Here is a 22,050-nt window from a genome sequence, read left to right as displayed (position 1 = left end):
AGAGGCGGAGGCTCAGCTGGGGATGGCCTCCCAACGTGAGAGGGGTGCCCGTCGCACCATGACCCCCCTGATGTTCAGGATCCTGGTGGTGGCGTACCCGGAGTTGGATGGGCGCTTGAGGGCATCACAGCAGCAACAAGGGGGTGAGTACACTCTCATTCTGCTGATTTTGCGTGCCATGGAGGGGTCTTGGTGGGGGAGCTAGGCTGTGGGTTTCCCTAGGCCAGGGCGAGTTCCGTAGGCAAGGTCCCTCCGTAAGGCAGGCCATGTGGCACCCCACTGCACCGCTGTAGAGTGCCAAGTACACCTAGTCATGCCCCTGTGTGTCTGTCGTGTCCGCCAACGGTAGCGGTAATGCATGCACTCAATATGTCTTTCTTCTGTCGTCCCCCCCCCTTTTTGTGGTCTCCCTGTTCTTGTGTGCATTAGCATCATCAGGCGGAGGAGCAGTGGCACCGGAGCACGAGGGGGCTGCATCCCACATGGCCATGGAGGGCCACACTACGGAATCGGACTTCACCAGTGGGACGGAGGGCGAGGGGAGCTCCATGGCGGGGACAGGAGCTGAGACCAGTGACACGGACTCCTCCTCTGATGGGAGCTCCCTTGTGGTGGCGCCAACATCTGTGCCCCCCCATCTACAGGAACAGCCGACACCCCCCCCTTCCAGCACCGCCCTCCCAGCAGCCCCTCAGCCTTTGCCCCGTGCCCGCTCACCCGGAAGGGTTGGCATCACATTCACCCCAGACACCTCAGGACCTGCCCCAGTCACCCCTGCTGCCCTCAGTGACAAGGCCATTGACCTCCTCAGGTCCCTCACTGTTGGGGAGTCTACCATTTTGAAAGCCATCCACGGTGTAGAAAGGCAGTTGCAACAAACCAATGCATTCCTGGAGGGCATTCATTCTGGTCAGGCGGCCCTCCAGCGAGCTTTTCAGACTCTGGCCTCAGCCATGATGGCAGCCATTGTCCCTGTGTCTAGCTTCCCCCCTCCAACTTCCTCCACCCAGACCCAATCCCCTGTACCCCAGCCTATCCCAAGCACACCTCTAGACCAGCATGCACACACGTCAACCCACAAGGGAAGCTCAGGCAAACATAAGCACCACACATCCCACAGGCACTCAAGCAAGCATCACACACATGCAGACACACCAACATCCACTGCCTCCACTGCGTCCCCCTCCACCTTGTCTCCCTCCTCCCTCCCAGTCTTGTCTACACTCACACCTGCATGCACTATCTCTACAGCCCCTACTGCCATCACCAGCACACCCACCACCACACCCCCCTCATGTGCAGTCACCACCCCACTACCATTCACACGTCCCTTGTGTCCCCTCCCAGTGTGTCTGTGACACCCCCTCCCAAGATACACAAACGCAGGCACACACCCACCCAACAGCCATCCACCTCACGACAGCCTCCAGCGCATGCACCTTCACCCAAAGTCAGCAAACAAACACCTCCTACAACCACAACCTCTTCCTCCACTCCCAAACCCTCTCCAGCTAACCATCCCAGTGTCTCCAAGAAACTTTTCCTGTCCAACCTTGACCTCTTTCCCACACCTCCCCAACCCCGTCCGTCTCCTAGGTCCCGAACTAGCACCTCAGCCACAACATCTCCAAGATCAGTGGTGCCTGTAGTCACTGGAATCTGGAGTGCACCGGCCACCAGGGCAGCCAGTGGGGCACGTAGCCACAGCACAGAGCCCCCTCCAGAAACAGTGGAGAGATACATCCACTACCTCTGTCCTTAGCAGGATGAAGCACTCTGGGCACAAAGCCACCTCGAGAACCAGTGGAGACTGTCATCCACTACCTCTGTCCTTAGCAGGATGAAGCGCTCTGGGCACCATGCCCCCTCCAGAACCAGTGGAGAGATACATCCTCTACCTCTGTCCTTGGCAGGATGAAGCACCCTGGGCTCAAAGCCCCCTCCAGAACCAGTGGACACTGTTATCCACTTGAGAGACTGTGGCTTTGCACTCCCCAGGATGCAGCAGTGGGCAACCCACCCACTGTATAGACTTGAGAGACTGTGGCTTTGCACTCCCCAGGATGGAACAGTGGGCAACCCACCCACTGTATAGACTTGAGAGACTGTGGCTTTGCACTCCCCAGGATTGAACAGTGGGCAACCCACCCACTGTAGAGACTTGAGAGACTGTGGCTTTGCACTCCCCATGATTGAACAGTGGGCAACCCACCCACTGTAGAGACTTGAGAGACTGTGGCTTTGCACTCCCCAAGATGGAACAGTGGGCAAACCACCCACTGTATAGACTTGAGAGACTGTGGCTTTGCACTCCCCAGGATTGAACAGTGGGCATGTGGCCCCCTCGTGGATTTGGCGTTGTGCACCAAACCGGCTGAGGTGCCCCCCTTTCCCTCCCCCTGAGGTGCCTGTTTAGTTGCTGTCTGATGCCCCGGCAGTGTTCTCTCTGTCATGGTCGGGGATCTTGTGTGGGCCTCGCCCATACCGTGTGGGCCCAGTGTTCCACTGACTTAATTGGAGCACTACCTGGACTACTATGATTGGTGTGTATTTTGTTAATGGTGTATTCATATATTTTTGTCTACTTGCTTTTAATATATTACAATGGTTACACTAATTTTCTTTTGTCTTTGCATTCTTCCAGGGGTTTTGGGGGTGTAACTGTGATGTATCAATATGGATTAGTGTGTGTGTTGTGGTGGGTGGGGATGGGGGTGGGGTGTTGCCTGTGTGTGTCCCTGTTTTTCCCTCCCCCTCCCCTGTGTCGTAGGTGCAGTACTCACCGTGGTCTTCGCCGCTGGCGTTTGTGCTCATGGTAGAGGAGCAGGAAGACTTTTGCAGGGAGAATTAGGAGTTCCGGCTCCATGGTGTCCTAGTTCCTCGTGGGGTGTGTGGAGGTGAGCGTTTTCCCTTTGAAATTCTGTTTCCGCCGTGTTTTTATCCACGGTGAATCCGCCCCAGAAAAGGTGGCGGATTGGTAGGTTGTGATACTGTGGGCGGTACTTTTTCCTCCGCCTGTCTGTTGGCGGTGACCGCTGCGCTGTTTGTTTGTACCACCGTGGCGGTCGGAGTGTTAAAGTGGCTGTCTTTGCTGGCGGTTTCCGCAACGGTCGCAATTGCAAAATTTTTACCGCCGGCCTGTTGGCGGTCTTACTGCCGCTTTAACACCCACCGCCAGGGTTGTAAGGACCACCTTTGTCACTTTGACTAGTATCTTGATAATTTAGTTAGAACCATCCTTGTCCTTAGATTGCCCATTTACCTTATGAGGGAAATGCCCCTTTTAACTGAGCTGAGTTCCTGACTGATGGCGAATCAACTGATGTCCTGAAGACGAAGACCGAACCTGAGTGCTGACCCAAACTTGGACGGTAACTATATGACAATGAAATTGTAATTGTCTGTTTGCTTTTCCTTTCTAGGTACCAACTGCTTTTCTTTTGACAGAGACCATAGCTAGATGTTTTCCAAATTGCTGTTATTAAATTATTTTGCATGAAGCCCAACATGCCAATGCTAATTCGAGGTTAGGTGAGGGGTTCACTAAACTGACGCAAATAGACAATTGACTGAATCTATGCTTTGTTGAATGATGCGCTAATGTTACTCTGTTAAGGATAGCCTATGTTCACGCCTTGTTATGTTCTAATGTTCGTGATTCTTGCTTTGATGAAATCTTATCAGAGTTGCCATATTGTGACTATGCTAATGTGCTTCTTGGTTTTAAGACTAAAAAACTTGCTAGTAGAATTGTAACAAATAGGAAATAAATATCACAAAATTCATACTAAACTGGTGTGGTTATTCATGACTGAAAGGTCATGGTGGTGTCTTGAGTTTGATTAAATGTCATTGACTAAGGTGAAATGCATTGTTGTAATAAGTATTGATGACATTATTGACGTATTGATTTATATGCTGATTAGCTATCTCGTCCTAAGGTGTCTTCAATCAGGGTCAAAAGATTCATTGGCCTAAAACGAGTCCCAATGTGTAATAATTAGTCATGAAGGGATGCGTTAGCACTGGTATCTATTTGCACCACAAACAATGGGGCTGATGTGGCATAATCAGTTCTAAGCTTCTAAAGTAGAAAGGTAAAAAAATGTATAAAGTCGCCCTCACCATCCTCCCCACTCCATCCAAATGAGTTCCAGGTGCTGAAAATGACACTCAATGGTAGAATAGGAGCAGGTAATCTGTGGGGGTGGGCGTAAATTGCATAATTCAGTGTAGCGTAATCATGTGGAATTACCTACAAATTCTGTGAGATTATGCTTGAATTATGTGAGAACTGCAATTTCGCATTTAAAGCTATGTCAGCGCAAAAATACCCCTTGCATCCACAATGGGCACAAGAATGCATTTTGGTGAATAATTAGCAATAAATGCAGCAGAACATAAATATTGAGCACGAGTGGCTGCTTGCTCACACTTTAAGGGCAGATTTAAGAGCCCCTAGCACCTCCTTGCACCAGATTAGTGTCAAAATCGCAGCTCCATTTTCACAAAATGGTGCAATGCATGCTTTGTGCCACTTTGTAACCCTTTGTGCTATATTATCCTGCACCACGCATAATGTTTGCAAAGGTGTTGTTCCCCCGTTAGTGGTTTCCGAAAAAATGACACAAAGAAATCTAGGAGATTTATTTACAACATTTTTTTAAGCACTTTTAACACCTGCTCAGAGCAGGCGTTAAAAGGAAGCACACTATTGTTTACAATGGGCTTTGCAGAATTAGTGAAAACGTTTTTGACACTATTCCTGCAAACCTCCGAATTAGCGTCAGAAATTTTTACGCTAGTTCCCCTAACTACCTCCATGGTGTGCCATATTTGCGCTCAGGGGCACAAGAAAAGTGGTGCTGCGCTGGGTGCAACGCCATTTTTCTTAAATCAGGCCCTAAATGTGCTCTCAGTGTGGGTTCTTCCCCCAGCTTAAAACTGACTTTTACCACTGTTTTCTTAGAGCAAAATGCACCCTTGCATCCAAAATGGACATGAGGATTTTGTTTGCACTAAGAAACAGCTGCAAATGCAGCTGAATGCTCACTAAATCTACTCTTGCGTTGGGATTTTTTCCGTAAATGACTCTTAGTTAGATGAGGAGGTATAATCACATAATTATTTTTAAATCCAAGTAAAAGAGTAACATGGAATTACCAAAATAATTCTAATTACTCAGGTGTAATTGAAATTCTGCCCAGGACTATTAGACTGTACTTTTATTTTTCTAGTCTATGCGCCCCACAGAGAATCTAGCTGTTGAAAAAGCCACCAGACCTGAACATGGGTGCATAATAACAAACTATACTTCACCCATAATGTATATGTCAGCCAAGGCAGCCCCAGGGAAGTCTTGCCCCAAACCTTTTTCCTTACTCCTCCATTTTTGCTGATTTTGCTTTTGTTGGCTTTAGGACTCTGTGCACTTTATCTCTGATAGTCAGTGCTAAAGTGCATGTGCTTTTGCCTCTAAACGTGGTATAACTGGGTTATATCCAACTGGTACATTCAGTTTACTTGTAAGTCACTAGTAACGTTGTACTACATGTATTCAGGGTCTGTCGATCAAATAGTACTAGGGATCGTGCAGCACTCGTTGTGTCACCCAGTTAGTTATCCCTTTACGCATGTCTCTGGCCTGCTTTTGTAGCCTGTGTGTAGTTTACACCTACTGTTTTCACCTGACAAAAAACCTTCTACCAGGCCTAAACCTTGCATGTTAATATGTATATATGGCACCACTGGGGTAGGCTCTAAACATGTGATATGTACATTCAACGTTTTCATGCCCTGCTAGTGAAAAACTCTTAAATTTGCTTTTCACTACTAAAGGCCTACCTCTTCTATAGGATAACATTGGGTTAATTTATAACATTTAATATGTGATTACTTTCAATTGGGAGCGGGTAGTAATGTTGAGTTTGGTGTCTAAAGAACTGTAATTAAAAAACGTATTTAATAGTAAAGTTGGGTTTTAAGTAAGAATTGGGAAAATTGTACTTTTGGAAATTGGTATTTTTTTCTCAATTTTTTGGTACCTGCAGCCCGTATCCTGGGTCACATGACTAGATGCAGCTTGCCTAAACAGTGGAACAAAGGGAGAATAGGTCATGGCAGAATTGAGCCATCTTTGACTTGATGTGGGAGAGGAGATGTCACCTATCACACTTGCACATCTCAAAAGCTCTGCCCAGCACACTCACAAAGAGTTTAGACACTAGTCTTTTGTGACCCCAGGCAAGCTGGTGCCAGGGCATGGAGGCAGGAAATTCCAAGCACCTCTGGGGGTAGAAGCCTCTAGAATCTTCTCCTACTTCAAAGTGGACACCAAGTATAAATATTGAACCCTCAGACCCAACACTTCAGTACACCCCTGGACCTGTGGAAAACTAAGAAGAACTGCTGTCTTGCTCTGCAAGAAGGACTGAAGCTCTGTTGCCCTGCTGCCTGAGTGAGAAGACTGGCCCCCATCTTAATCCCAGGGCTACCAGAGTGATTCTAAGGGCTTGTTGGTTCTCCTCCTGATCAGGGCCTCAGGGATAGAAAAGGCTCCATCCATCCTGAACCCAGCACCTGGTCTCTGTTGGCTGTGAATCGTGCACTCCAAGTGGTGCTACCCCAGTCATGGACCCTTGAAAGAGGGCTGAAGGTGCTCTGCCAGACCAGATGTAGTCCTGTAAGCAGAACTGATGCAGCACACCCATCTCCTCATTGCCATATTACAACCGCCACGGAACGATGCATCCCATATGCTGGACCTCACATCGCAGCATGCAGTGTCCTCAGAACTGCCATTGTGCAACGCATCCTCAGCGCAGACCATTCGCATCACAAGCCCTTCATTGATGACATCCTCAACGACGATACAGGAATTCACATCGCAGCCCAGCAGTGTCTTCAGAATCTGCAGTGCACGATACATCCTCAGTGCAGTACTTCACATCTCAAGCCCCTCGTAGACTGTATCTCGACAACGATGCAGGACTTTGCAATGAAACCCAGCAGCTTCCTCAGTACAGCCACCACACAACGTATACTCAACACGGGATCTTCCAATGCTCTGCAAACCAGTATTGAAGGTATTTTGTTCAGCAGGCTCAACTTGGTCCCTGTATTTGACATGCATTCCTTCACCGTCGCCTGAGCTGGTGGCTCACTTAAATCTTTAAAACTCGATATCTCCTGTTCTACTGATTGAATTTTGGATGTTTTGATCTCACATAATTTGGTAAATTTTATTATATTTTCCTAAATTGATGTGGGATTTTTCTTGCATTGTGTTTCCTCGATATTCCTGTTTGAAGCGCTGCATAAATACTTTCCACAGTGCCTTTAAGTTAAGCCTGACTGCTTTTGTACCAAGCTACCATAGAGATAAGCACAGGTTATTTTGGGTTTTGTTTCTCTTTTACCCTGACAGAGATTGTGGTTTCTGCTCCAGTAGAGTTTCACTCCTCTCAACCGTAAACCAATTTCCAACAGTATATAACCTTGTTACATTTAATATTTAGACTACCTTTATGTAAGATAAATATAGAATGCAGGGTTCGGTAAATGACTGTCTTATTTTAAATTGAAAGATCCTTTTGTTGGTTTGCCTGCCCCACTCAAAATAGGAAACTTCCTGCAATGTCTTCCATGTTCGGGTCCATTAGACCAGTCAATTAGCACCCTGCGAAAGAAAGCCTGTGCAGCACCAGCTCGGTGAGTAAACTGTTATACCTGCTCAGTGAGATATATATGAGAGAGGTTTAGGTTTTGGGAAAGGGAAGTACATAGGTATTACTAATAGAAGGTGGCTGAAGTGACAAGTCACCAAGTGGGGATGTCGCACCTGGCTCTCTCTGCAGTGTCACCCCCGATTTTTGCCTTCTTTTGATGAACACATTTTTGTTGTTTTTTAGGACTCTGTGCACTTTTTTCCCTGGTAATGACTGGTAAAGTGTTTCGTCCCTAAAACATGGCAAAGTTGTCCTACAACAGATACACCTGATAGGCACATTTAATTTGCTTAGAAACATCTATAATATGGCATCACTTGTACCTGTAAATTAATGCTTGTGGGCTGCAGCATACATTGTGTTATGCACCAAGGTAGCCTTTTAAAACTTGTCTCAGGCCTGCCACTGCAGCCTGTTGTGCAGTTTGAAACTACTGTCTCAGCCTGGCTAAATAAACCTTTTTCCAGGCCTAAACCTTCCTTTTTAATACTTATAAGTCAATTCTAGGGTAGGCCCTAAAGGCTTATAGGGCAGGGTGCATGGTATGTAAAATGTTAGATGTGTATTTAGGTCCTGACAGTGAAAAACCTCTAAAGTCATTTCTCACTGTTGTAAGACCTATCTCTCCCTTAGGCTAACACTTAGGTACCTTATTTCAATTAATATGTGCTAAATTCAGAATGGGATGATGGGACTCTTTTTTTGTAAATATACACACAGACCAACCCACTCTCTAGGTTTTCAAATCATTTTGCTGTATTTATTCTCAGACATACATGTAAATGTCAGCAAAATCAGTGAAAGTGCAGACAGCGCAGTGCTCCAAAAGTGCAGTGAAGTACAGTATTTACAGTGATGCATATATAGATAGGGGTGAAATTAAAACCTCTGGTAAGCAAGGAACAATCCAAAGTGCATTCACGTAAGTAATTTAATTAGGGCAGTAGACAATCCCACTAAAATTATTGACCTTTTGACCCTCTTAGTAATTTATAAGGGTCTTCCCAGGACAAATGTGCCATCAGGTATTTCACCTAACAAGGCAAAAGTTTAAAGCGAGTTTAGTATCATATAATTTGTATTAGTCTAATCTGTACTAATAGATCCGCTGAATGAGATAGAACAATATATCTCCAAGCTGTGTGCATTTCTTGCATGCTAGGGTATTATCAAGGTTGATGTCTACATAAATGCTAGAAAAATTGCAATGAAATGGGCAAGAGAAACATATGAACACAATGTTCACTCTCACATCCTTACAATCCCTTGAGTGCGTTGCTGAATCTATGCACTCACACCCCCCTGTGGATAACGTCATGCAAGATTACCAATAAATCTAATCCGGCCATCACCAATCCTTGTATGTAGTTAGTAAACATCAACCTACACTTTTGCCTTGTTAGGCCGCAATTTCATCTGGACCACGGGGAGCCTGAAACTCCATCTCCCAGCCTTCAACGTGGCAGAGGAGGGCCGCATCGTCATCCTCTGCTTCTGGAGATGCATAAGGGCAGTGTGGGATGTCCCAACTGATGGGAGCATGAAACTCCATCTCCCAGCCTTCATTGAGGCAGACAACATGGCAGAGAAGGGCAACTTTGTCATCCCCTGCGCCCAGAGGTGCATAAGGGCAGCCAGGAGTTTCTGCTGGGTGGGACACACTTGTATCTGGACTGGGGGGGAGCCTGAAACTCCATCTCCAAGCCATCAACGCAGCATAGGAGGGCCGCTTCCTCATCCCCTGTGCCCAGAGGTGCATAAGGGTAGCCAGAAGGACCCACTGTGTGGGACGCTCGCGTGATGCACCCAGACACAGGTGAAGACTGGGCCAAGAAATGGCCCTTCTTAGCTGTCATAGCACGACAGAGGCAGGGCCCTCCCTCTTGGTCTTTTGGTTCTGCAGTCAGAGGCTTTTTATAAAAGGCCATGGGGAAAAGAAGGGTACTGGGTTTGCAAAACAAACATCCAGGTACAACGATTGACAGTTTTTTGGTAAGAGCTGTTGATTTTGTGGTCAACTAAATTAAGTTGGCTGAGAGGCGGCTTTCCCTAATGGCAGAAAACCTATTGGCTACTTCCTCCCAAGCATCCTTATTATCAAGGGCACCTTAAGGAGGTTGATAAACGATGATATAGTGTACAGTGGGGTTAAAATACCTCAAGAATCGGTATCTGACTTGTTAGGGGGGCATCAGGCCCAGGGCCAGGGACTTACAGAATCCAGTACCGGAGGGGAGGTAGAGGAGGAATTGGACAATATTTGGAAAGGGGGCTGAGTTCTGTAAATGTGTCTTTTAGGGCTAGTGATCTTCAGAACTGTGGACGTTCCTAACAAGAGGCTGAAGAAGAGAGCCTATCAAAACAGTGATAAAGAGCTCCCAAGCAAGAGCCTGGTCATGAGAAAAAAGTTAAGAAAACTCCTGAAGCATGTGTGTCATCACCTTTAGTTATCTTAGGGCCACTTACGGAAAACGTCTGGAATCTCTTCAAGGCAAGCATAAATTAAATATTGGACGTCTAATTGTGACCACTTTATGATCATCTCACAACTATAGAATTGAGTTTAATGATTTTTTGCCAGTCAGTAAATCATAATGGGAGAGACCTAAGCCAGGGTAGGTAGGCAGCCCACGCCACCTACTTTCACCCCCCAGGATCAAGGGACCGGCAGGTGTTGAGTGTGCTCAAGCAGCCTAAAAGCAAGCTCTTGAAGGCCCTGGGGCTGAGCCTCCATGTCCTCTAGGGTTTTATGGAGGAGTACTTTGGGGGGTGTTGAGGAAGGTGAGCTGTAATTGACTGCTGTGAGGGCGTAGGAGTAGCCAAGATGCTTCCCTGACCATGGTGGCTAAGGTGTTCACCAACTGGCTAGGTGGAAAACTGACCAACTGCATCCCCCATTCTCCAGATCCCTCAGTCAGTGGAAAGTCATCACAATCATACCTCCAGGTTCTGAAGCCACATTCCAGTGAGTATCTCCCTGCAGGCTTGACAACATGGGTCTTCAAGGCCTCTGTGAGGAGCAGCAGCCTTGTCCAAGGAGAAAGGAAAAAGACACAATTTGAAGTACTGCAGCAAGCATATGTTTGTATAATCACTAAACAAGGTTATTTTGCCGACAGCCATTAACATTTTGTGATTCTCTATCATCCAGGTGCCGGTTTGATAGACATAATTCCAGTTTCTTCAAACAGGAAGCTCAGATGAAGACAATGAAAACAGTATGGTGTTCTGGTATTTCTTGAAATTCATGTAGTTCTGTTTGCCCTCAGATTTGGTTTCATAGCATTCCAGTTTAGAAGTATTCCACTTTAGGTCCCAGTTATGTGTGTGGGTGTTCTCATTCGGTACTCTTTAGGTGATGTGATGTGCAGATTCAGATTAAAGGGCCCAGTTAGTCATGTAATGGGGTGTCAGTCTTAATATGAATGTGGAACTTACAAAGGATTTCGGACGGAGCATAGTATTTTAAACCTGATTTTGATAGCTACTGGTAGCAAGTATGGAGCTTTGAACGCTGGCTCTGTGTGGCCTTGCCTCTTCAAGTTCATACAGATATCTTTTGAAGCCTCTGGATTTGGAGAACGAGATTTTTGGGGGTGCCATGCACACTGTATTTTAGTGGTACAGTCATGCCATCACTAGGGCTGTTATGAGATCAAACTTGTGGTCAGGTTTGTGTGGAAGATTTCAATAGCTGCAGGTTGATTCTCTTAACCACTTGGGGCTAAAAGGAAAAATTTAGAATGGTATTGTGAGAAATATTTTCTGTGTTAATTCATGTATAACTTAAAATGTCTCCCAGGTTATTATTTATAATTCTTTTCCATGCATGCGTCCCTGTATTATTTTGGTGAACTTGTGGACACTAAATTAATTAGGACATGCTCGATATTTTAAAATCTCAGTAATGAATTCACAAAAGTTCTCTAACTATGCACACCTACCTACTTAATGGTTTCCCCGTCTATACTTTTTAATGTCATATGCCTTATGTTTCATAGTCATAAACTGTGATTTCATACTGTTTACCAATCACTTTATTTTATGCCTTGTGTTACATCATGCACACACTCAAGAAGAGGAAGCTAACGCGCTGTTTAAACAAACATATATTTGGCGTGACTAACACATCTTTCAAATATCTATGATCTGTTCTAATCTTCAAGATGTTTGTTTGGTTTCATCGGTCTATTATTCATCGTTTTGCTACTCATATGTCAAACCTCAAGTAATTTTGTTTATAAAACTCTTCACCCGCTGGCGTAACAATAGCCCCCTGCAGCCCACGCAGTGCAAGGGAGTGGGGCTGAGCTCGAGGGGGCCATCTTAGGCACAATAAACTGTGTACGACGGTGGGCCCCAAGCCTGAGAGCTCCTGACTAGGTGGGAGAGGGGGCCCCTCCATGTACTTTACAAGGAGGTGGGGAGGCTCAAGTTCCTTATGCCCCTATCTTCACCACTGGTGATTTCATCACCTTTATTTTTTTTTCTACTAGCCTTCCGATGCATCAAATCATTTGTATTTCTGTTATAGTTCCTGCAAGCTAATAGGTACTGTAGGAAACTGGAATATTCTTTGGGGTGGGCAACACCTCAAGTGATAATCATAACCCTGGCCAGGGTGAACTCATACTGTCACTAAATTCACCTGAGCTCAACCTCTTCTAAGCTATGGCACAGAGCAGACAGGCTGAAATAAGGACAATGTGCAAAGTATTTCTGCAATACCAAAACAGTAATAAAGGCAAAATGCCAAATAACAAAAATCCCAAGTTACTATTTTAGCAACAAGAGGAACAAAGTAAAATTGAATAAATAAAATGACACCAAAATAACCGAAATCAAAAAGAGGAACAGTGGATATGAATGTTTAAAGTTTTTAATTAGAATAGTGCCAAAAAGTCCTATGAGCCAATGATAGTCTAGGGTGGTGATAAAGCAGGAGCTAGGTGAAATTTCAGGCAGTTCGTGAGGGAGCATTCTTGAGATACACGAATCAGGTTTATACCGGTCGAAGATTTATGTCCCAATTAACCAGAGGAGTGCACATCTGAAGCTCCCCAGGATCTCCGGGAGGCACTTAGAGACACACAGGGTGTCCGGCAGAGGCCAATAGAAAGGTCGAGTCCTAAACCTGTTGCCCCTCGTCAGCTGGGTGCATCCAGAAAAAGACCTCTTGCAAGTTCTTGTCTTCCTGCAGCAACACAGGAGTTCAGCCAACTCTCCATTGCAGTCTACTTTTTTGTCCTTGGTACAACGTGGAGAAGGTCCATTCCTTCAGGACTCCTCTCAGGTAACAGACATTAGGTACAGCCTCCTGTCACTATCCATAATTTTATCTGAAGAGGGTTCCAGAGGATTCCACATTTATACCTGGCCCCAGCTAGTGGTGGTGGTGGGGGTGGGGGGACTTCTGAGTCCTCTATAACCAGTGGGGTAAAAGTTCCCTGGGGTAATCCTACCCACTTTTTCAACAGTTCCTGTTTGCCTTGCTGCAAAGAGACCCAAAATGCCATTTATCGTAGCATTTTTAAGATCACAAAAGTCTTCGCACACATTAAATTTGGACTCAAAGATCTGTGTGTGTGTGTTAGTGTCATAGGGAACTTAGCAGTGTCCTCCCACAACTAACACTAAAATACAGTTTCAAGCAGGTTCTTTTCCCACAACAAATCCAGAGACAGAGGTCTAGTAGGACAAAAGCAGGACCTTCCAGCACCCAGACAGGGCATGCACTAGAATTGTCTTGGAGCCCAGGTCTCCCAGTTTCCAATGTGTTCCAAGTGTTACCTGTGACTCAACAGACCTGTTGCACAGGATCTGACCGTGTGGTGTCACAGGATCCCCACTGCCCCCACTCTGAATATTCTACCAAGTTCAGAGGAATCACCTCTGCCCTTTAAGGTCAATCTATTGTTTGCCCATCGGGGTCATTTCACAACTACTGAGCACAGGCTGAGAGCTGGCAAAGGCTATGCCATTACCTTCTGAAAACTCAGATAGGTAAAGGCTAACTTTCTAAAAGCTAATTTACCTAAATACTCTGTTCATATTAACAAAATTAAACAAGTTGTACTGTTAATAACTACTGAAAATAGTGGGTTAATGATTTTTCTAGCTGATCCATGCACTCCGGGTTTCTACATAGTACAGCTCTTTATGGTTTTGTTACTCTAGGTATAACACAAGATCAATTTTCTCCATCTCTCACTGCTTTGTGGCCTACAAAGCATACAAAAGCAGGGCTTACTAATGCTCAAAAGAGAGGTTTTTACCTGACAAAAAGTGTTATTTTAGCAGTCCCACTGCAGGTTGTGCGCTGCAGCAGTCATGCTACACAGGATAGACCTGAAGCTATGCTTGCATTGCTGCTGTAGGTGATGGCACAATAGATGTTGAATTACACAAGTGCAATTTAACTCTCAGACCCTGGCTTCACTTTCAATTCATGTACTAGGGATTTACAGGAAACTTGAATGTGACAATTAGGAATAAGCCAATTAAATAATTTTTAAAGGAGAAGCAAAGGCACTCTCCTCCTACTTAGCAGGGGTAAAATTCAAGACAGCAGTAGATGAAAATGTAGAGGTGACCAAGCAGAAAAGGTAGTTTTCCCACAGGTACCTATTTCAACATTTCTACACTTGCAATAATATGTTGTAATAATTGGGATGATTGAAAAAATCCACTCAACAACATTCCTTAAACACACACCCAATCAAAATGGAATACAATGTAAGAATGGAGGAGGTTGAACACAGAATGACAACCAGACGGGGAGAGATGGCATAATTCAACAGAGGAAACGGGAGGGTGTAGGCAGATGGATAGGTCCACCAGCAGGAGACGGCAATAGGAAGCACTGCTAGGAAGAGGAATTCCAGAGGGATAAAGAGGTAGGGCAGCCTCAGGGACTGTGTTAAAAGCAGGGTTTTGAGGTGGCAGCAGGAAGGAGGCTATGTTAAGGAAAGGTAAGGTGTGCATAATGTATAATTTGCTGTTAGGATACAGTAGTTTAGTTCAAACATGCCTGTTAAAACTATAGCCGTGTAGCCAATCTGTGTGGAAATTGTCCTGTAAACTGTCTTTATTTTTAGATATTTTATGTGACAGTCACTCTAGACCCTCCTTTACAAGTTAAAGCTTACTTCAGTTTTTCAGTTTCTTGTCCAGCCAACATGAGCGTAACCATGCATGGGAGGCTGCTTCTTGACAACAAGTTGGCTGAGGTGATACATTGATGATTTTTACAACCACAAATTATGAATAGGGATTAATTAACCTTTGTCATACTTCAAAAAAGGTTATTTATTATTCAATGAGAAATTACTGTAGTGTTTTATGCCCACTGTCAAATATTGTGCCCCTTTTGCGGGTGTAATATTGGTACATAATCAATCAGTCCATTGTCTGTGTACTCCACCTCTTCACAAATGGTCAAACAGTTGAGCACCTATTTGTTTTGCTCTTTGAAGGTGAACGTTTCTACCATTAATTGGGAAAATAGTTGCAAAACTGCGGACACAATTTTGCACCCAGTTCCGGAAGCTTAATTGATATTTGCTCACTACAGTATGCGTCAGTGTGTTTCTGGCAAAACAGAATTACACTAGTCAAGTAGGGCTGTGATTACAACGCACACCGAGGCCCATTTGCCGTAGAAACTGTGAATGTCAAGAGTGAAACTGGAAGACAGCTACCATCTAGTATTCCAGGCAAGGATTTTCTTAAGCTGCGAGGAAAAATGTATCATTTTACATCTGTTGACTTCAATCACAAGTTCACACCTGGTTTACATTTTTTAGGATTTTCCCGACCGATCGTGAAAGAGTGCTAATCGAAATATAATTACCTATCAACACAATGTTCATATGTTCACAGAGAGTTTATTACTACTAGAATACACCTTGTGTTTGATAATTTATGGGCATATAGTTTAAATAATGCTTTTATAATTAAATATTGTATTTCCAAAAATACTATGAACATTTGAAAAACATACCAAACTTTAAACCATGTTGAATAGGTTTCCTAGCTGCTGGTTTCATAATTGGGTTGTCTATTCGTTGAAAATTTTTACGAATGTGTTTGCATCACGAAAGTGCTGCTTTTGGCAAATTGGTTGTCTCGATTTCTTCTTCTTTCCTAAGTTTTTTGAGAATTATCATAGTTTTTCGCATGGACTTTTTATTTCTATGTTTTGGAGAAAGTAATGCACATTCACATTTTTAACAGGAACTTTGCGGTTACCTTGAAAACCACTATAATGAGGCTGACATTGCCATTAAAAGCAAGTGCACGTTCCTATTGATGAAATTTGAAGTTGTATATATTTTATACAGCACCACTCATCACCTAGCATACGGAAAAGTTCTAAAGGACAGTCCAGCTAGAGGTGCCTTTAATATCTGCCCTTCCTTTGATACTGTCATGGTGTAGGTTGAACTCCTTACATGGATATTATGAAACTTCTGAGTTTAAGTGTTTTATGACTTAAAGGTCACCAACTCCCAAGCATAGCCTGGGGCTATAAATGTCGTCCTTTAGCCTGTCTGTTCCTTTTGTCCCCTCTTTCACCCCTCCTTTGATGTCTTACTGCTGTCAAAGGACTCACAGGTTGCTTGTACCATGTGTACCCAGTGTACCAACCAGCTCTCTGTGGCTGGTAGATGTTTCGTCCAGCATCCAGCTGTTTTGACACCATGCTGCAACCTGTACATGGGCATATTCCATCCTGGAATACTCAAAACCTTCATCCCCGCACTCAGCACTTGCAGATTTTCATTTCAGCCCATAGGCTGCCATATTTTCGGATGGTCCACCAGCACCATTCCAAAGGTGAATGGGGTAGTGACATCTTGTGCTGAGGTCACTTTATAGGGCAGTGGTTTCGACATTGCTGCTCAGCAGGTAGGCCACACATTTTGGGGTTACTTTTCTTGATTGCTCCAACGTATACATAAGGGCAATCAGTGACCGCACATTTACTTTTGGGGCTGATAAAATTTAATTTGCATCTATTCTTCGTTGACAGTAGCCAATATCAAAGCTATTAACTATGTAATGTATTTATAAATCATGCTCTATCTATGTCGATCTTCTCACCTCCACTAAGGTAATTAATTATTCTCAAACTGTTATGTTGCACCTTGTTCTGCCTCCAACACTTTCTTTTCTTACAGGAAGGGCTCCTCATTCTTCAGGAAGCACCAATTCACAAGATTAATGCTCCGACTTTGGATCACAGAATACCTTGCATTCAGGGTGTATGCATGAATGTAGCTGAGGACTTATTACCTACCACTACACTCAGCACAGATCATACTGTATGCGTCCACACATATCCACTATCCCAGGATTTGGAATTCATCAGATTTCTAACTTCACTCTCCACTCAACAATCTTCCCATTCCTCACTATTAAAGAAAAATGACTCATTATTAGAAGCAAATGCATCATTATCAGAGACGCACTTACAACTTTTCAAAAAACATCCGATAAAATCTGCAGCTATAAAAAATCCTGTATTATTTGGAGACTTCATCACCATTTGACACCAACTCCCAACCCGAACCTGAGCAACCAATGGTGTTACCAATAGCCCATGCTTTTTTACTAGCAAAACACTATTTATTGCATGATCGGCCTCTTGAGCAGGGTCTGAGTCCCCCCCACCCCCAGTTTGAAAACATCTGCATTAGACTGAACCCTTACAACCTCACGTGCACAACACAAAAAAGCAGTGGGAGGCTTCTGATACTCAGATTTATTTGCAATGCAGGATATCATGGCTGCCCATACAATGCCTAGTATTCTAACTTTAAAAAGGTAATTCATTTTTAAATGTTAATACATTTATAGAACATGTATAAAATGAAAATATGTTATCAATACTTTTTGAAACATTTATATTTACACATCCCATATAGCAAAAAATAAAAAAACATTATATAAATACATTTTAATATGATTTTCTAAATTAAAATACATGCAGTAATTAGATATTTCTTAGGATACAGTATATAATAAAACACAGCATAAACATGCATAATTATTCATTTTTCTTTTCAAACTTTATTAGAATACCAAAGTATTCCTAAAAGTATCACACAAATACAGATACATTATAATAATTAACATCAATAAAAATCAGTAAAAATAACCACGAAATGAGTTAAAATAGCATACAATTACTATACAAACGTAAAACTGCGAAAACCCATAATCCGTGTGCATAGAACACCTGGTGTGCACTGCGGCTGTCAGGAAGGCTCGGACATGAGCAATTACCTCATCATCAGCCAGTTCAACCAAAGTCTTAAAAGCTTCCCTGCAATTGTTGATCTCACGTCTCTTTACAAGAGGTATCAATAAAAGCCTAGTGTACATTAAATAATATCTACAGAAAACTGTAAAGTGCAAAATTATTTCCCAGACCTCCCATCACACGGGCAAGGTGTGCGATCAAGACCAACATTATAACCCAGGGGGAAATTTAACAAATAGTTCATCATCCCGGCCCTAAAACAGAATAGCAGACTCCGCTCCCATCAACCCATCGGTCTTTCCATGTTCCCTGCCATCTGATGTAACATAAAGGAGTCAATGTATGCACACACTCTGGGCTTTTTTCTCTCTGAGGACAGTCTTTCAGTATCCCTCAGATTAGGCAGTGCCCAATGTAGTTGTTTTTTGTTGACATTGGTGACAGCATCAGGGTGCTTAAAAGCCTGACTTGTGTGGATATGACGTCACATAGGATAGCCAAGGTATCTCCATGCCCTTTTCACAGCTAAGGCAGTCCTTTATGATAATCCCTGTGAGACTTGCGTCTTTGTTCTTCCAAACTGCAAGCTAAAACAAGGGAAGTGGGCGTGAGACAATATAATTCTCCACAAATCGTAGGCCCAATTCTCTATGACAGATCACACTAGGGGAAGAGATCGGTCACCCCCTCCTACTAAACCTATTCTCCTCAAGTCGAATTGTGGCACATTTCTGAAAGCCCCACACGCCTGCTCCGTACATTACAAAGGCTAAACATTGTGTATTATATATTTCTAAGGGAGAGACAAGAGCACCTCCTTCTCTGGGTTGAGGTAAGCTAAACAGAGAGGAAGTAGCCTTAGCTAATGTCCCCCTACTATGGGCGATATGCGGAGCCTAGCTGCCTGTGCTTGAAAATAACACCCCTAAATAAGGGAAAGTGCTAGTGCATTTCAAAGTGTATCGTGGTGGGCAGATGCCAGTTATTGAAACCACAGGCCATAATACAAGACTTGATAAAATTAGTTAGTAGGTCTAAAACTCCCATAAAATCAACAAACTCATTAACTAAAAGACAAAGGCCCTCATTACAACATTGGCGGTAAAAGCCGCTTACCGCCGTGCAGAAGACCGCCAACACACCGCCGCGGCTGCGGAATTCCGCCACAGCTATTATGACCCACAGTTCGGAATCTGCCAAAATTCAGACACCCACACAAGTCCGCCGCACCAAAGGTCAGTGATAAACTGGCGATAACAAAACCTCCACCGTCACGCCAACAGAAATACACCCACACTATTACGACACACAAATCCACGTGGCGGTCTTTCAACTGCGATATTCCATTGGCAGTACACACCACTGCGCTCAAAATACACACACTCTTACAAAACACAACCACATTGGACAATTCCAAATACACACACCTGATACACATACACACACCACTCCCACACACTCAATACACTATAAAACACACACCCACATCACCCAGAAACCCTTATGACCACAAATCACGAACGAAAGCCAGAGAGAGACACCACCATCAACAACACTAGCATCCACAGGCACACAACACCATCACCCACATAACTTCCACGCACCTCACACAACACCCCACTACATATCAGCACACATATCACCCCACACACTACCCCACACATCGCCTACACCACCCCATGGCACGGCAAAGACACCCCGGGTTCTCGGAGGAGGAGCTCAGGGTCATGGTGCAGGAAATCGTCCAGGTAGAACCACAGCTATTCAGATCACAGGTGCAGCACACCTCCATTGCAAGGAAGATGGAGCTATGGCGAAGAATAGTGGACAGGGTCAACGCAGTGGGACAGCACCCGAGAAATCGGGAGGACATCAGGAAGAGGTGGAACGACCTACGGGGGAAGGTGCGTGCCGTGGTCTCCAGACACCACCTGGCAGTTCAGCGGACTGGCGGCGGACCCCCACAACCTCCCCCACAACTAACAACATGGGAGGAGCAGGTCTTGGCGATTCTGCATCCTGAGGGCCTCGCAGGAGTAGGTGGAGGAATGGACTCTGGTAAGTCAAAGCTTTACTATTACATCCCCCACCCTACCTCCATGCCAGCACATACCCCCAACCTCACACTCACCCCCATCACCCCTACTCCTCACAAATGTCCCACTATCACAAACCACACATCCCAACACCTAGCCCTGCATGCAACACCAAAGCATGGACACCCATCACTAAAGTATGCCCACTGCACATACCCATACACCCCCTAAACCATCATCACACAAGGTCCCACACAGGAATGCTAGCACTGGGGTACACGGTCACCCACCCATTGCACAGCTTGACACACACAGATGCAATAATCATGCCTTTATACCCCTGCAGGAGCCCTACCCAATGTCACCGGATGGGAGGGTCCACACATGTCCACACCACCAACAGAAGAGGCCCACAGTGATGACAGCAACTCTGTCCAACTGGATCTAGATGACCAGCCCGGCCCATCGGGGACCTCGGGACAGTTGGTTCCCCACACCCAGTCACAGGCCACTACAGACCTTCCCCGCTCTGGAAACACCAGCACAGCACCCACCCAGCGGGCCCATGCCTCCTTCCCCAGGACACGTCAATCAGCAGTGTGTCCACCACTACAGGGAACCCAGGCTAACCCACCACCCCAACAACAGGGACCTGGGCGCAGTGGTAGTGGGCACACGGTCCAGGGGACGGAGGCCCAGGAACACAGGGGAACTGGGAGAACTGCTGTGCGACAGGGGGCGGACAGGCCCAGGGAACCCACTCTCCACGAGGCCCTCTCCTCTATCATGGGAGCCTACCACCACTCCAAGGAGACGATGGCAACAGTACTGGCCAAGTTTCAGGAGGCCCAGCACCTGCAGGAGGAACAGTATATGGGCTTCAGGGAGGAACTCAGAACCATCAATTCCACCCTGGGCACCATCGTAGGGGTGCTGAAGGAAGTACTCAACACCTGGAGGGACACTGTGGCTCTACAAGGGGCCCCTGACAATAGCCTGGACGATGAACTGCCCACCACTTCTGCCGGCGCTAGTGGACAGGAGGCACCGCCACAGGACCACCACACCAGCACCCCACCCCCTGCAGAGGGAGAACCACCTCGCAGACGGTCCCCGAGATCCAGGAACAGGACAGAGAACGATGCCAAGACCCCCGCCAAGATATGAGACCACCCTGATTGTCATCCTACTGTCCCACTTTGTCACCCTGTCCATCCGTAAACTGCCCCAGCTCCACTTCCTAAGCCCATTTGGGCAATGCACCTTGAGACTAATAGACTGGACTCTGCCATGGACATTCCTCCGCAATCACCCCTCACCATTTTGCTACCCCCTCCAATTTTGAGCACTAAAATAAACAGCCTTAAAGCACAAAACAATCTGGAGTCTGTCTGTGATTTCGGAATACTGTATTAGCAATAACTGTGGCAAAAAGCTCTTTCATTTGTAATGTCAACATACCTATGTCACACCGCTCTAGTCCATGAGGAATCAAAGCAGATGTCACACTGTGGGACCCAGATCTGTGAAATCGTAAGGAAAAGTGACAACTCAGTGACCATACACTGGGTGAAAAAGACAGACAGTAGAGAGGTAGTAGTGTATAAGTACATGTAGTAGGCAGGTTTGTATTCTTACCTGTGTTTCACTGGAAATATTGCTGGATCACTGAGTCCCTGTTGTCCATGTTTTCTTACTCTGCTTCCTCGTCTTCACTGTCCACAGGCTCCACAGCTGCAACAACACCGCCATCTGGACCATCCTCCTGCAGAAAGGGCACCTGTCGTCGCAATGCCAAGTTGTAAAGCATACAGCAGGCCACGATGATCTGGCACACCTTCTTTGGTGAGTAGAATAGGGATCCATCTGTTATATGGAGGCACCTCACCTTCAGGAGGCCGAAGGTGCGTTCGATCACCCTCCTAGTTCGCCCATGTGCCTCATTTTAGCACACACGGTGCCTCTGGAGTTGCCCCATCACATAAGGGATGCTGCTATTCTGCAGGATGTAAGCGTCATG

Source organism: Pleurodeles waltl, chromosome 3_1 (genome assembly GCF_031143425.1).
Source record: "Pleurodeles waltl isolate 20211129_DDA chromosome 3_1, aPleWal1.hap1.20221129, whole genome shotgun sequence".
Classification (NCBI taxonomy): domain Eukaryota; kingdom Metazoa; phylum Chordata; class Amphibia; order Caudata; family Salamandridae; genus Pleurodeles; species Pleurodeles waltl.
The sequence above is the reverse complement of the archived record's forward strand: the minus strand, read 5'-3'. Positions refer to the sequence as shown.